Consider the following 13,288-nt stretch of genomic DNA (forward strand, 5'->3'; position numbering starts at 1 on the left):
CAATCAATCAATCAATCAATCTTAAAAAAAAGGGGGGGGGGAATAGAAACAAAGATCACTAACCCCAAACAGAAAATCCAGAAATAGATTTTAGAGAATTTATGAGAATTTTCCATGTTAAATAAATGATCTTGGCTCAGCTGGATATCCATTGGAAGAAAAAATAAACGTAATGCTTTGTTCACAATTAACATCAAGATAGATTCTGACAGACAAAAGATTTCGATGACCTCATAAGTTCCTAGACAGAAAGATGAGAAGTATTTTATAACCTCATGTGAGAGAAACTATGACACAAAATCCAGAAGCTTAAGTGAGTGTTTTTGTTTTTGTTTTTGTTTTAATATAAGCTATGCTGGGCAGCCCGGGTGGCTCAGCGGGCTAGCGCCTGCCTTTGGCCCAGGGCCTGATCCTGGAGACCCGGGATCGAATCCCACATCAGGCTCCCTGCATGGAGCCTGCTGCTCCCTCTGCCTGTGTCTCTGCCTCTCTCTGTGTGTCTCTCATGAATAAATAAATAAAAAATCTTTAAAAAAAATAATAAGGGCCGGCGACGCGCGGGCGGTGAGCTGAAGCCGGCGGTGGACGAGATGCTCCCCGAGGGCGGGGGTAGCACCGGGCTCCTGAAGGACTTGGCAGCCGACGAGAAGGCAGTTCACGCAGACTTTTTCAATGATTTTGAAGATCGCTTTGATGATGATGACCTCCCGTGAGACGCCGTCCAGGGGCCTGTGTGCTCACGCCTGCACCGACCGCTGCGGTGGAGCTCCGCAGAGGACGACTTCAGATGGCTCTAAAGGCTCATGGACATCACTTGAAAGGAGGTGGTTAGCAAGAAAGAGAAGGATGGTTTTAAATATCTGCATGAAGCCCGCTAATCTCTGAATGTGATCAACTTTTGTCTTTCAATTAAAAGAAAAAATGATGCCGTCAAAAAATAATAATAATAAAATAAAAATATAAGCTTTGTACTCAATGTGGGGCTCGAACTCACAACCCGAAGACCAAGAGTCACATGCTCTACTGACTGAGCCAGCCAGGTACCGCAAGAGTGATAAATTTTAACGTGTAAAAACGTTTTACTTTGTTTTCTTTGAAACAAAGACAAAAATAGTAATAGTAATAGTAATGCCTCAGTAAAACCGAAGGGTAAGCAACTAACTCGGGGAAAATTTTTTTTGAGGTGAGGGAATCACCATTTTGTTGAGGGGCTTCAGAGACCGGTTGAAAGGGTAGGAGGACAGTTAGATTCGACGTCCTTGGCCAGAATCTTCCCAGTTCCACAGTCACCAAAAAAGTGGGGAAAATATTCTTAACTTGGGACTCCTGTGGCTCAGCGGTTGAGCGTCTGCTTTCTGCTCAGATCGTGATCCCAGAGTCCCGGGATCGAGTCTCGCATCGGGCTCCCTGGATGGGGCCTGTTTCTCCCTCTGCCTGTATCTCTGTCTCTCTCATGAATAAATAAATAAAATCTTTAAAAAAAAGAAAAATATTTTAACTCACATGATAAGCAAGTGCTATCTTAATATATAAAGAACTAAAGTAAATAAGAGAAAATCCCACAATCTAATAGAAAAATGGGCAAGGAATGGAAACAATTCTATAGAAAAAGAAACCCAAATAGCTCTTGAACATATGAAAAGATATTCAGGCTTAGTCATCATAAGAGAAAAGCAACTTTAAGTTCCAATGAAATGCCATATTTTCACCTGTAGGGTTAATAAAGATATTTTTTTAGGTTTGATAGCCTCCTGAGCTAATGAGAATGTGGAGAAACAGACATTCACATATTGTTGGTAGTAATGCAAATCGATACAACTGTGCAGCAACATTTGCTAATCTCTGTCAAAATGAGAAGAGTACACATCCATTGAGTCAATAGTTGCATCCTTAGGTGTCTATCCTATAAATATGCCTGCACGTATGAAAAATTACTGTCAGAACATTCATCGTTTGTCACAACAAAGCAATGACTCTATGGTGGAAACAACACAGTGCTTTATCATCGGTATAAATTTTGATATATCTGTATAATGAAATACTGTCTATCATCCATTAAAAAGTATATGGCAGTTATCCTGATAGAGAAAATTGCTAAGATATGTTGTCAAATGAGAAAAGCAAGGTATAGAACAATGCATATAATAGGCTGTCACTTGTATACAATACATACATATATATGTATATGTATATGTATGTACATATAGTGAATATGTGTGTGTTGTGTATGTATATAAATCAAGAAGCTGACAACTTTGGTTGCCTCTGAAGAAAGGAACTAGGTAGAAGGGGTACAAAGATGGAAGGGGAGGTTTTTCTCTTTACTAAATTATCTATTTTTTGATGTACCATAAAAATGTAGAACCTGTTTAACAATTTGTTTTGAAGATTTTTATTTATTTGAGAGAGAGAGAGAGTACAAGCTAGGGGAGGGGCAGAGGGACAGGGAGAAGCAAATTCCTCACTGAGCTGGGAGCCCAATAAGGGGCTGGATGCCAAGACCCTGAGATCATGACCCAAGCGGAAGGCAGAGGTTTAGCCAGCTGAGCCACCCAGATGCCCCTAACAAAATTTTTTAAGTAATCTCTCCATTTGGGGGTCAAACTCAGACCCAGAGATCAAGAGTTGTATACTCTACCCACTGAACCAGCCAGGTGTCACAAGCCTATTTAAAAAATAAAGTAGCGATCCCTGGGTGGCGCAGCGGTTTGGCGCCTGCCTTTGGCCCAGGGCGCGATCCTGGAGACGGGGATCGAGTCCCACATCGGGCTCCCGGTGCATGGAGCCTGCTTCTCCCTCTGCCTATGTCTCTGCCTCTCTCTCTTTCTCTCTCTGTGACTATGATAAATAAATAAATATTTAAAAAAATTAAAAAAAATAAAGTAATATAGGGGCACCTGAATGGCTCAGTCAGTTAAGCATCGGACTCTTGGTTTCAGCTCAAGTTGTGATCTCAGGGTAGTGACATTGAGCCCTACCATCAGCTTTGTACTCACTGATAAGTCTCTTGAGATTCTCTCTCTCATATTCCCTCTACCTTTTACCCCTCTGCGTGCACCCTCAAATGTGCACGTACTTTCTCTCTATATATAAACAAATAAATTTTAAAAAATAAAATAAAAAATAAAGTAATATATGCTCATTGTAGAAAACAAAAATATTAAGGAAGCAGAATAATAATCTCACCACCGAAGATAATTTTACGTTTCAGTAGTTATTTCCAGCCTTTTCTTTTTCTGAGCATATCATTTTTTAGTGGTAGATATGTTAAGATCACACCATGTATGATTTTTATCATTTCCTTTAATATTATGTAATGGACCTTTTCCCATTTTCCATTTCAAAATGTATTCTTCTCTACAGGTCTCTAACTTTTTACTGGTTCAGAGCTGGGATTATAATTGACACCTTTATTTCCTTTTACATTAGGTAGACAGCATCTCAGGAAGAAATACTGCTGCATGTAACACAAGTGAGCTGTACTCAGCATCTTCTGATCCAAGCTCATTGAAGAAAAACCTGAATGATCTCAAGAGCCCTTCTTTAAGGTATAATACCTGGTAGGGAGAGAGAAATAGAAGTGACCATATATTTCTTAGCAAAGCCACCAAGTGGTGCAGAAGGAAGACATCAGGAACCATCCAGGAGGGCATCCCAACCTTCCTGGACCCTGCAGGGCCCTTGGCAAGGTCCTGGAACTAGAGCCAAGGCCACTGGGGACTGCAACCTATGTCCTTCACTGGGCCAACTGGTCATATTCACTATCAGCAAAGGCCCTTGTAATTCAAAGAATGGACTTAATGTACATTTTTCAACTCATTGTAAGTGACAGTAATCTGCTAGACACTAGGAATCAAAAATGAATAAGATGCAGGTTCTTGCTTCAGTGGGCTTCCACTTTGGGAGGTGGTGGTGGTGGAGGCAGCTGCTGAAGCTTCCCATGGGAGCAATCACAAAGTAGGGAGGTGAACACTGTATAAAAGTGTGCAGAAGGTGGTAGCGAGTCGGAAGAGCTGGCAATCCTTGCTTGGTCTTCCTGGGCTTGTATCCACTGAGATTTGTCACCTGGCCTCCTCCTCTTGCATGTCCTTCCTGTAAGGACACCACCAGTAGGATTGGGTTAAGCCGCCCCCCCTCCCCATTCCAATATGACCTCATTTTAATTACAATGACCTTAATTTCTGAGTAAGGTCACTTTCTGGGGGTTACCTGCAATTCAACACGTAACACTTGCTTACTAGACATTTGGGGAATGGGTTAATTGACAAATAAATAAACTCCTGGGAATGGGGTTGCTTGACTAGAAATGGGAAGTCTGCCAGTGAGTCCCCCAGTGGCACACAGCTTTCCCTCTGCATGCAATTTTAGTCATTCTCAGTGGGAATTGCAGGAAAGTAAACCCTTTCCATTTTTTTCTGGTGAAGGAAGGCAGCCTTCCCCACCCCTCTTCAGATACACATTTGCATTCATACGGATCTTCACTACTACCCTGTGGCATATGAAATCACATTATCCCCATTTCATGGATGGAGAAACTGAGCACAGAAGGGCCACGTGGCAAGCCCTGTTACTAAGTGACAAAACCAGGACTACAGCTTAGAACTTTGGGCCCATGGACCTTTTTTTTCTCATAAAGAAAATTATCTATTTTTTTTTCATCTCGCATATAAAGCTGGAACAAATGTTCACCATAAAAAGTTCAAACAATACAGGGGCATCTGGGAGGCTCAGTCAATTAAGCGTCTGCCTTCAGCTCAGGTTATGATCTCAGGGTTCTGGGCTCAAGTTCCACATCCAGCTCCCTGCTCAGTGGGGAGCCTGCTTCTCCCTCTCCCTCTGCTGCTCCCCCTGCTTGTTCTCTCTGTCTCTGTCTCTCTCTCTCATAAATAAATTAATCAAAAATAAATAGTCTTTTAAAAAATTCAAATAGTACAGCATTACATCAACCAAAATGTTAAAAAGCCCCTCTACCATCCCCTAACCACTCCCAGGCCCAATCCCTTCCCGGGAGGTAACTATATTTGCAGACTTTTATCTCCTTCCTGGCTTTTTTGTTCCTCTGCATTTACTGTCCAATATGTATATTTATGCCTATTTTTAGTGCTTGTTTTTTATTTACATAAAGGGGATCACACTCTTCATGCTGTTCTGGTACTGGCGCTTTCCACTTAACAACACCCTAGAGATGTTTCTCATGTGTCAGCAAAGCTGATATTCACCCTGGGTGTACCTGCCCAGTGACAGGGCTGGCTCCTGCCTCTGCTAGCCAGACTTCTGTTCTGACTGGTCAGTTCCCATGCTCAAGCAGGGGTGCGTGTTTTGAACATTGCCCTGCGTGTTAAAACATTGGGGTTGTCTTATTCGTTTGAACTGCTGTGTGGTGCTCTGCAGGACAGAGCTGACATTTTTATGTCATCTTGCATTGTTAGCACATATTTCTATTTTTCCAGTTGTTCAGTATTTCGAACAACATTGCCCTACCATCCTGTACCTGCCTTTTTGTGAACATGTGTGAAAATGTGAAGTATTCTCTCCAGAGCCACTTGTACAATAGAGACATTTGTGATCTCTCTGTGGTCTGGGGTGGGACCCTGGAGCGTCTGGAACCACTGTAGGCATAAGACCAAGAACAGGCAGGCCACCCTGGCTGTAGGCTCTTAGGATTCAAGATCACCTGGGGAGATTCGTGCCTTGGGGTCCCCTCTCTCCCGCCCCTCAAACTCTCACCCAAGGAAATCTAATTTAACCAAACCAGAGTGACTCCTAGGCACCAGTATTTTTTTTAAAAACTTCCGTAGGTGTTTCCAACGTATAGTCAAGGTTAATAACCATTAACAAAGGACCTCTAAGTCTTTTATAAAGGTCCGATCAAAAGACTTAAAACCTGAAAAGAAAAAGTATTAACAGAATAAAAGCAGGGAGAACAGAAAAGGGAAAGGGGGGGCTTTCATCCCAGAATGCTGAGGCAGCCCCACCTTCAGCCCCACAAGTCAGACTGGATCTTGGGGAGGGCGGATGCTGCAGTCTCACCTGTGAATCTCCGTACACATTCACTCCCTCTAAAAATCTCTCTAAAATGAGACCAACCCTACATCAGTGCTTTCCACCCTCTGTGAAGATAAGGACTCCTTTTAGAGCCGTAGAACTATTCTGTATGAGGCCATAGTGGTGGATTCATGACATTAAACATCCAGGAAAACCCACAGACTGTGCAACACAGGGAGAGGCCGCTGATAAGGTTCATGAACTTCAGCTAATAATTGTGTATCCATCTTGGTCCATCAGTTATAACAAATGTATCACACCAATGCAAGATGTTAATCACAGAAGGGCGTCTGCCAGATTGGAAGCCTATAAGGGAACTCTGTACTTTCTGCTCAATTTTTCCGTAAACCTCCTCAAAAACATAAAATCTATTAATTAAGAAGAAAATCTCCCCATCAGGAGCCCCTCCCTCTGCCTTTCCCCATCTCCCCAGACTAGTTGAACCTTTTAAGATCTTTTGTTTGAGAAACTGCAGAATGTCCCAGACCACCGCGAACTCCTTCAGGCTTTGTAAATTAATCTCTAGTGGATCATCCTAACAGCAAGGCCAGGCTAGAAAGAGACCATGACTACCTTGGAGTGCATGGTGACATGTTGCTTCAGTCCCCAGGCTGCTGTGTGCCAGCAACTCAGGCCTCCTTAGCCCCTGCTCGAAGTCCTCGCAGGTCATCCAAGGGTTAAGGACCTCTGCATGGTGTGAACCCCTTACACTACCTCTTCCTTCACTTCACATTTCTTTGGCCCAAGACTCCTATTTCAATGGAGTTAATCTGATTAGAGTTAAGGTGTTAATAACTTGAATGAATGCCATTAAACAGTACTAGATAAAATCTGCATTTCAACAGAGGTGCCCAAAGGGCCAGAGGCTGGAATGTCAAGCATCTGGGTAGGGCCCTGGGAGTGAGGCTTGGGAGGGGTCCCTTCCAGGACCTCTGGGGAGCCTCCCATTCTGTATCTAATAATCCCTTTCAAGAGTGTAGTGTTTTATAATTTGTAAGACAATTTAACAATAATTTTTTTCCAGTGCTGCTAAGTGTCAATACTGTGCTAGGTTCTTACATTATCTTACTTTATTTTCAAAGCAACTCAATGAGGTAAGTTGTAGGTTGAGGTATCATTGTCTCCATTTTGCAGAGGAAGTGCTTAAGGTTGGGTAAGCTAAGAAAATGACTGTGTGTGACAGAGGAGACATTCAAACCTGGTTTGAATTCTATTTTAATCCCTTCCCTTCTAATCTATGGATCCCTAACTATTAGCAGAAGTTATGAATAGCCGAATTTCTGTCACTCCTAAGGTGACAACAATGGTAGGACCTCTTGTGCCTGCAGCTGTCCCTCTGCCAGAACAGACTTTCCCCTACTCCTCACCTTGCTGCTAGTCTTCCCTGGCCTCTTGGCCCTGCATGGTTAATATTATCAGCTCTGTTTGGAGAGATCCCCAACTTCCCCAATCTGACTCTGCCTTCGAGCCAGCTTTGAGACAGGATATTTTGGCCCTCAAGGACCTGTAGATTGAGCTATTGTGGGCCAGGCCATGGCAGCGTATGGTAAAGAGACCAAGAACCTGTAATTCACTATTCTTGTATCTGGGTGTGCAATATCAAATATGACTACTAAGGTGAGGTCCCTGCCCTCAGAAAACTCCTGTCCACTAGAGGAGGAAAGAAGGGTGGGAAAGAAAGGGGAGAATGGAGAATTGAATGAATAGGCAGTTGATTTGAAAAAAACTCACAAAGGGATTCAAAATTGCCCCCCCCCCCCTTGAAAAACCACTCATAGACTCTTCACACTTTCAAGGGCTCCTCTAACTCGGTCAGCTTTTCCATTCTTGCGGTCATTAGATAGGAGACAGGATAAAGCAATGTACATGAGCCATTTCAAATCTTATTCATATATTTATTCAACAAATCTATACAGGTTGCCCACTTTGTGCCTGCCACTGTTCCAAACCCTGGCTCATATAGGAGGGAAACAAGACAGATGAAACCCCTGCCTTCAGGAAGTGTCCACTTGAACCACCAGATCATAAATGAGTAATTAAGTAGATACATAGTACAATAGTAAGTGATTTTATTAAGTTCTAGGAAGAAAAAAAAAGGCCACATGAAGTTAGGGTAAGAACATATTACTTTGAGTAACAATTTGATATACATATTATGTGTCTCACAGGTATGCCAGCAACATCTATTTTTTTTTTTTTTTAGCAACATCTATTTTATCTGGAAAACACAGCTCTGTCATTTGAAAATAAATTGTAAATACAGATCACAGAAGAAATGAAGATATCACACACAGAGACAAGGTAGTACTACCAGGAACATGATCTGTTGGAGAATTTGGCGCCAGACAGCCTTAGTTCAAATGCTGCTTCTCTCATTTGCTAAGTATATGACTTTGGAAACTACTTGATCCTTTTAATTTGCAATTTTCTCACTTGAAAAATTGGGCCAGTGATCTCTATCTTAAAGATGGTGGTGAAGTTTAAAATCAGTAATATTTGTAAAGTACACAATGTCTTGGCACAGTAGATGGTAACTACTATTATTAACTTTTGCTACCAAGGGCTGAGATGGTCCAAATATTTCTTCTCATTTTAATTATTGTTAGTAGAAAGCATGACATTTATATGTGTAACATTACGTATTTTTTTAAGATTTTATTTATTTATTCACGAGAGACACACACACAGAGAGAGAGAGAGAGAGGCAGAGACACAGGCAGAGGGAGAAGCAGGCTCCATGCAGGGAGCCCGGTGCGGAACTCGATCCCGGGTCTCTGGGATCAGGCCCCGGACTGAAGGCAGTGCTAAACCGCTGAGCCACTGGGGCTGCCCAACACTATATTTTTTAAAGTACTTTTACATATGCTATCTTACTAAATCCCCAGCAAATCTCAGAGTTGGGTATTATTTGGGGGACATTTCCCTGGAAACAGTATCCATATTTCTTTTTTTTCTTTCTTTTCTTTTTTTTTAAGATTTTATTTATTTATTCATGAGAGACTCAGTGAGAGAGGCAGAGACACAGGCATAGGGAGAAGCAGGCTCCATGCAGGGAGCCTGATGTGGGACTCCATCCTGGGACTCCAGGATAACTACCTGAGCTGAAGGCAGCGCTAAACTGCTGAGCCACCCAGGCTGCCCAATTATCCATATTTCATATAAGAAAACTAAAAATACATGATATATTAAAGATCAGACATGGTGAATGATAAAGCCAGAACTTAACCAAGACAGTCTGAGCCCAAATCTATCTTCCTTCTCCCTTCTGCATTTTCAATTGATTTCCAAGGGCTATTATTATTTTTGCTTCCTGAATGTCATTCAGAGCTGTTGGCTTTTCTCAACTGTTACCATTCTCATTCAGGCTACAATCTGCATCTATGACATCTAGGGGCTGCAAAGTAAAGAAACTAGTTCCTAGCATCTGCTCCTTTCTGCTTCTTGCTGCTAAGATGACCTCTCCAAAAGTGATCATATCCCCCTCTGCTTCTAACTCTTCAGGAGTTCCTATTGCTCTCAAGAAAATGTCCAGAGGCCAGTGTGGTGTGGCCCCTGCCCATCTCCCTGTCTCATTCCCCTCCAATGTTTTCCTTCAGATTCTGCATCCTACCTGCATTGGCCTCTAGTTCCTGAACACACTCTGCTTCCTCTCCCCTGGGGGCCTCTTCCTGGGCTGATCCCTCCTCCAAACACAGTTATCCTCTCCAATATCTCTCCCTGCTACTTCCCACTCATCCTTGGTATGTGCCACCCTCCCCTCATACACCCTCCCAACCTGGGCCAGATTTCTGTGTTAAATGCTGTATCAGCTAGGAATTTAATTCACTTCTAAGCAGTAAAGACCCCTGTTCTCCAAATAGTGATTTAAACAAGATGAGTTAGGGGCAACAATCAACGGGGTGGGAGTGGGGGTCTTTTCTCTAATGAAACAAACAGCAAAGACACAGGCAACCAAGACTGGTAACAGCACTACTGTGCCTACTGGTGCAGATCCCTCTTCCTCAGGTTTGTCAAAGGGCTTTCCAGAGCTCTGGACCTCACAACACCTACTCCCTATTAGAGAGAATTCCCAGAAGTCCCATTCCAGAACTTTTACTCTACCTTATTGCACCAAATTGACTCAACAGCCACGCCTGTCTTCATGAGAGGCTAGGAAAAGTAAAATTCCAATTGGCCCTACTGTCTCCTCTAACCAAACAGGGATTCAATGAGTAAAGAGGAGACTAGGCTTTGAAGAGGCCATCAGCAAGCAGTCTCTGCTACATACACTTGCACAGAACAGTCTCCCTTCCTTCATAACACTTCACTGAGTTGGAAGTAAAGCATGCAGTAGTTTGAATGTTTGAGTATTGTATGAATATCTGCCTCCCCACTGGGTTGTAAAGTCCTAAAGAGCAGAGGCTGTTTGGTTTTTGTTCATGATTAAATTGCTAATGCCTAGCACAGCACCTATAGGTGCTCTATAGACGTTTATGAAATGAATGACTGAAAAGCAAACATTAAGTAGTATCTTCTTCCTGGAGGCATGTGTAATGTATGCAATTCCAGTGACTTTGTAGTGATGAAGATAAGGTAACAACTTGATTCCTACATATCTGGGGATCTGCAGACAAATGAAAAGAACCATGGCACAAGTGGTGAATTATGGCTTCCCTAGAAGAGATGAAACATTGGATGGCTCCAGACCATAATATGTTTAAGCAGGACACTAATTCCTCCCTGGTCAGTCCTGGAGAGCACCATAGTTGCTGGCCCACTATGTAGTATTGAACAGTCAAACATAATAAGCTAGAGGCCCATGAATTCCTGACCTTGTGATATCATTAACATCCAGGGCTTGACTTGAAAATGGCAGAGTAATTCCCTGAGAGGCACACATTGTCTGGAAGCCTCTGACACACTGGAATCTATAGTAGAAGAAGTCAATCAGTAACTCCAAAACTACACTTTTCATCAACATAAACCATGAGAAGTAAGCTATTTGCCCTGTTAAGAAATCTTAGCAATGACCTTGTCAACCCTTCGTCTTACACACCAGAACACTGAGGCTCAGGAAGATGAGGTTAGAGACAGAATGAGAACCTGGAACTCAGGACCCCACTCTTCACAATAAAGCACTCAAGATCTTCAGAGGACCAGAATGCAGAGGACCCCCAGTGAGCACTGAGCCTCCTTCCCCATGTTCCTTCCTTCTTCTCTCTGAAGATATTTAAAAATGAACACACTAGAAGACAAAAGTGTCCATGTCCCATGGACAGCTTCCTTGCAAACCTCAATTTTCATCCCCTTAAATTCTCTGATGAAGGCTCTGACTTGATTGGCAGACCCAAATACAGCTCTGAGCTTGCTTAGCCAACTATTAGTAAACAAAGCAGTTTTTCCAGGCAGTTAGTGGCCACTGAATTAATTGTAAGCAGTGATTCCACAGATCGTGCTCTCAAGAAACTTAGATTCTACTAGAGTGCAGGATGCGTATCTGAAACAAATGACCAATAGATGGAAGGTGCTTGACTGACCTTTATCCAGAGAGGAGAGCCAGCTACCTTCCTGTGCCCTTCCCGGAACCCTCACTTTGAAGCAAGTTGCACTGGAGACTACCATAGTAGGAATCAAATGATTACTGTTTCATGTTTTCATTTGAAATTTTAAGCTCAGGGTTTCTGACATAATTCTTTACTACTAATCTCATCATTGCTCAATAATTTTTTATAAGTCAATATTTACTGATTAACTGCCTAAATGAGTTAATTAATAGCACATGCAATATAATAATGACCTGTAGAAGACTGTGTTACAAGTAATTCAAGGAAGATTACTGTAATTATCATTTATTTAGTATGCTATGTTCCAGGCACTTAGCACACAATATCTGTAATCCTCACAACAAATATGCAAGGAAAATATTGAAAGGGGGCATCATTTGCCTATAGGCACCCCGCTTTTTAAGTAGTGGAAATAGGATCTGAACTCAATCCTGACTTCTAAGGCTCTGGTCTTCTACTGCCACACTACCTTTCAACTTTGCAGAAAGCACTTGTCCATGCAAACATAGGTCAGCCCTGTCCTTTCTACTCTGGGAGTCAAATGAAATGTGTAATTTGTTTTTCAGTCCAGCTTATGGCCCACTTTTCTGGGCCAGTAGACAAGCAACTACTTAGCAAGGGTGGGGTGAGATGTGGGAAGCGTCCTCCCTTCTGCAAATGTGTAGGAAGCAGGCAGTGGGCATTCAGAATATTTTCACCAGAAAGGTATTCTGAGAGTGATAGAACTGCTTAAAAGAAACAGGCCAAGATAAAAGGGATTTCTCATCCCCTTTACAGACGATGCTAAGCTAGCACTCCCTAACACAGAGGACAGAGGCCGATCTTTCATGTGACAGATTGTTTAGACAATGCCTTGCCTCTCTGGTGGAAAGGGTCTCGGGGTTAAATTTCCTCTAAGGACTCTCCCACCATCTCATACCCCTTGAATCACCGGAGGGAGACACATACATTGGTGCCAGTGTGGAACCGGTGATACACAGAAGGTGAAGAAGGGTGGGAGAAGGGAACAGGAGGGGCAGAAGATCCCACTGCAAACTTAATGCAGAGTTATCCATCACCCTCTGTCGACTCCAGGTTGTTTACAAAACCCTCACCTTAGTCTCCACTGGGCTGTCTTAAATAGCCCTTGCTCCTTCTTTAAGAAGGGGGCATTGATTTTGTTATAGCAAAATAAAAAACCCTAACTTTTCACCCAGGGAAGACACACCCAAAAACTGGCCTGGGGGAAATGGGGTTGCTTCCCATGTGAATTCAACACCCAGGAAGTATGGATGCTTTCTCTTAATATCTTTAAATGTTCTTCCCCCCCCCCCCCATCTCTCTCCCCCTACACTGTTTATGTGAATTTATCTGTTATAAGCACGGGGTGAGGGAATGGAAGTGTCAAGCAACCTACTAGAGTGAGTGCCACTGATTCAAAACATAAAGAGGTAAAGAGAAGAGGAGAGAAAAGCAGATTCTCAGTCACTTCACAATGATCTGTATATCCCTTTAAAGCCTACGGCCTGGTCAGGGAACTTCTTAGGGAAAAATGAACTTCTCTTTTCCCCGTGCTCATTCATGAGTGATGGAAGATGGCAGAAGCTGCACGGTTAGCAACTGAGACTGAGAGCCATGCAATGCAGCTTTGGGGACTCTCTTGTCATTTCCACCTGCTCACACCAAGGTTCCAGAAACAAAGAAGCCAACTGGTCAACCCT

General features: G+C 42.7%; 1 long non-coding RNA gene across 3 annotated transcripts in view; it reads left to right on the forward strand.

The window, feature by feature from the left end:
* The first annotated feature begins 230 nt into the window (after nucleotides 1-230).
* LOC111092891 overlaps nucleotides 231-13,288 on the forward strand; it is a 44,728-nt gene continuing 31,670 nt past the window's right edge. For all 3 annotated transcript variants that reach the window (XR_005379751.1, XR_005379752.1, XR_005379753.1), the window contains exons 1-3: nucleotides 231-313; nucleotides 3,430-3,548; nucleotides 8,249-8,346. This is a non-coding gene — a long non-coding RNA (uncharacterized LOC111092891). The remainder of the gene's footprint in view (nucleotides 314-3,429; nucleotides 3,549-8,248; nucleotides 8,347-13,288) is intronic.

Source organism: Canis lupus, chromosome 27 (genome assembly GCF_011100685.1).
Source record: "Canis lupus familiaris isolate Mischka breed German Shepherd chromosome 27, alternate assembly UU_Cfam_GSD_1.0, whole genome shotgun sequence".
Classification (NCBI taxonomy): Eukaryota; Metazoa; Chordata; class Mammalia; order Carnivora; family Canidae; genus Canis; species Canis lupus.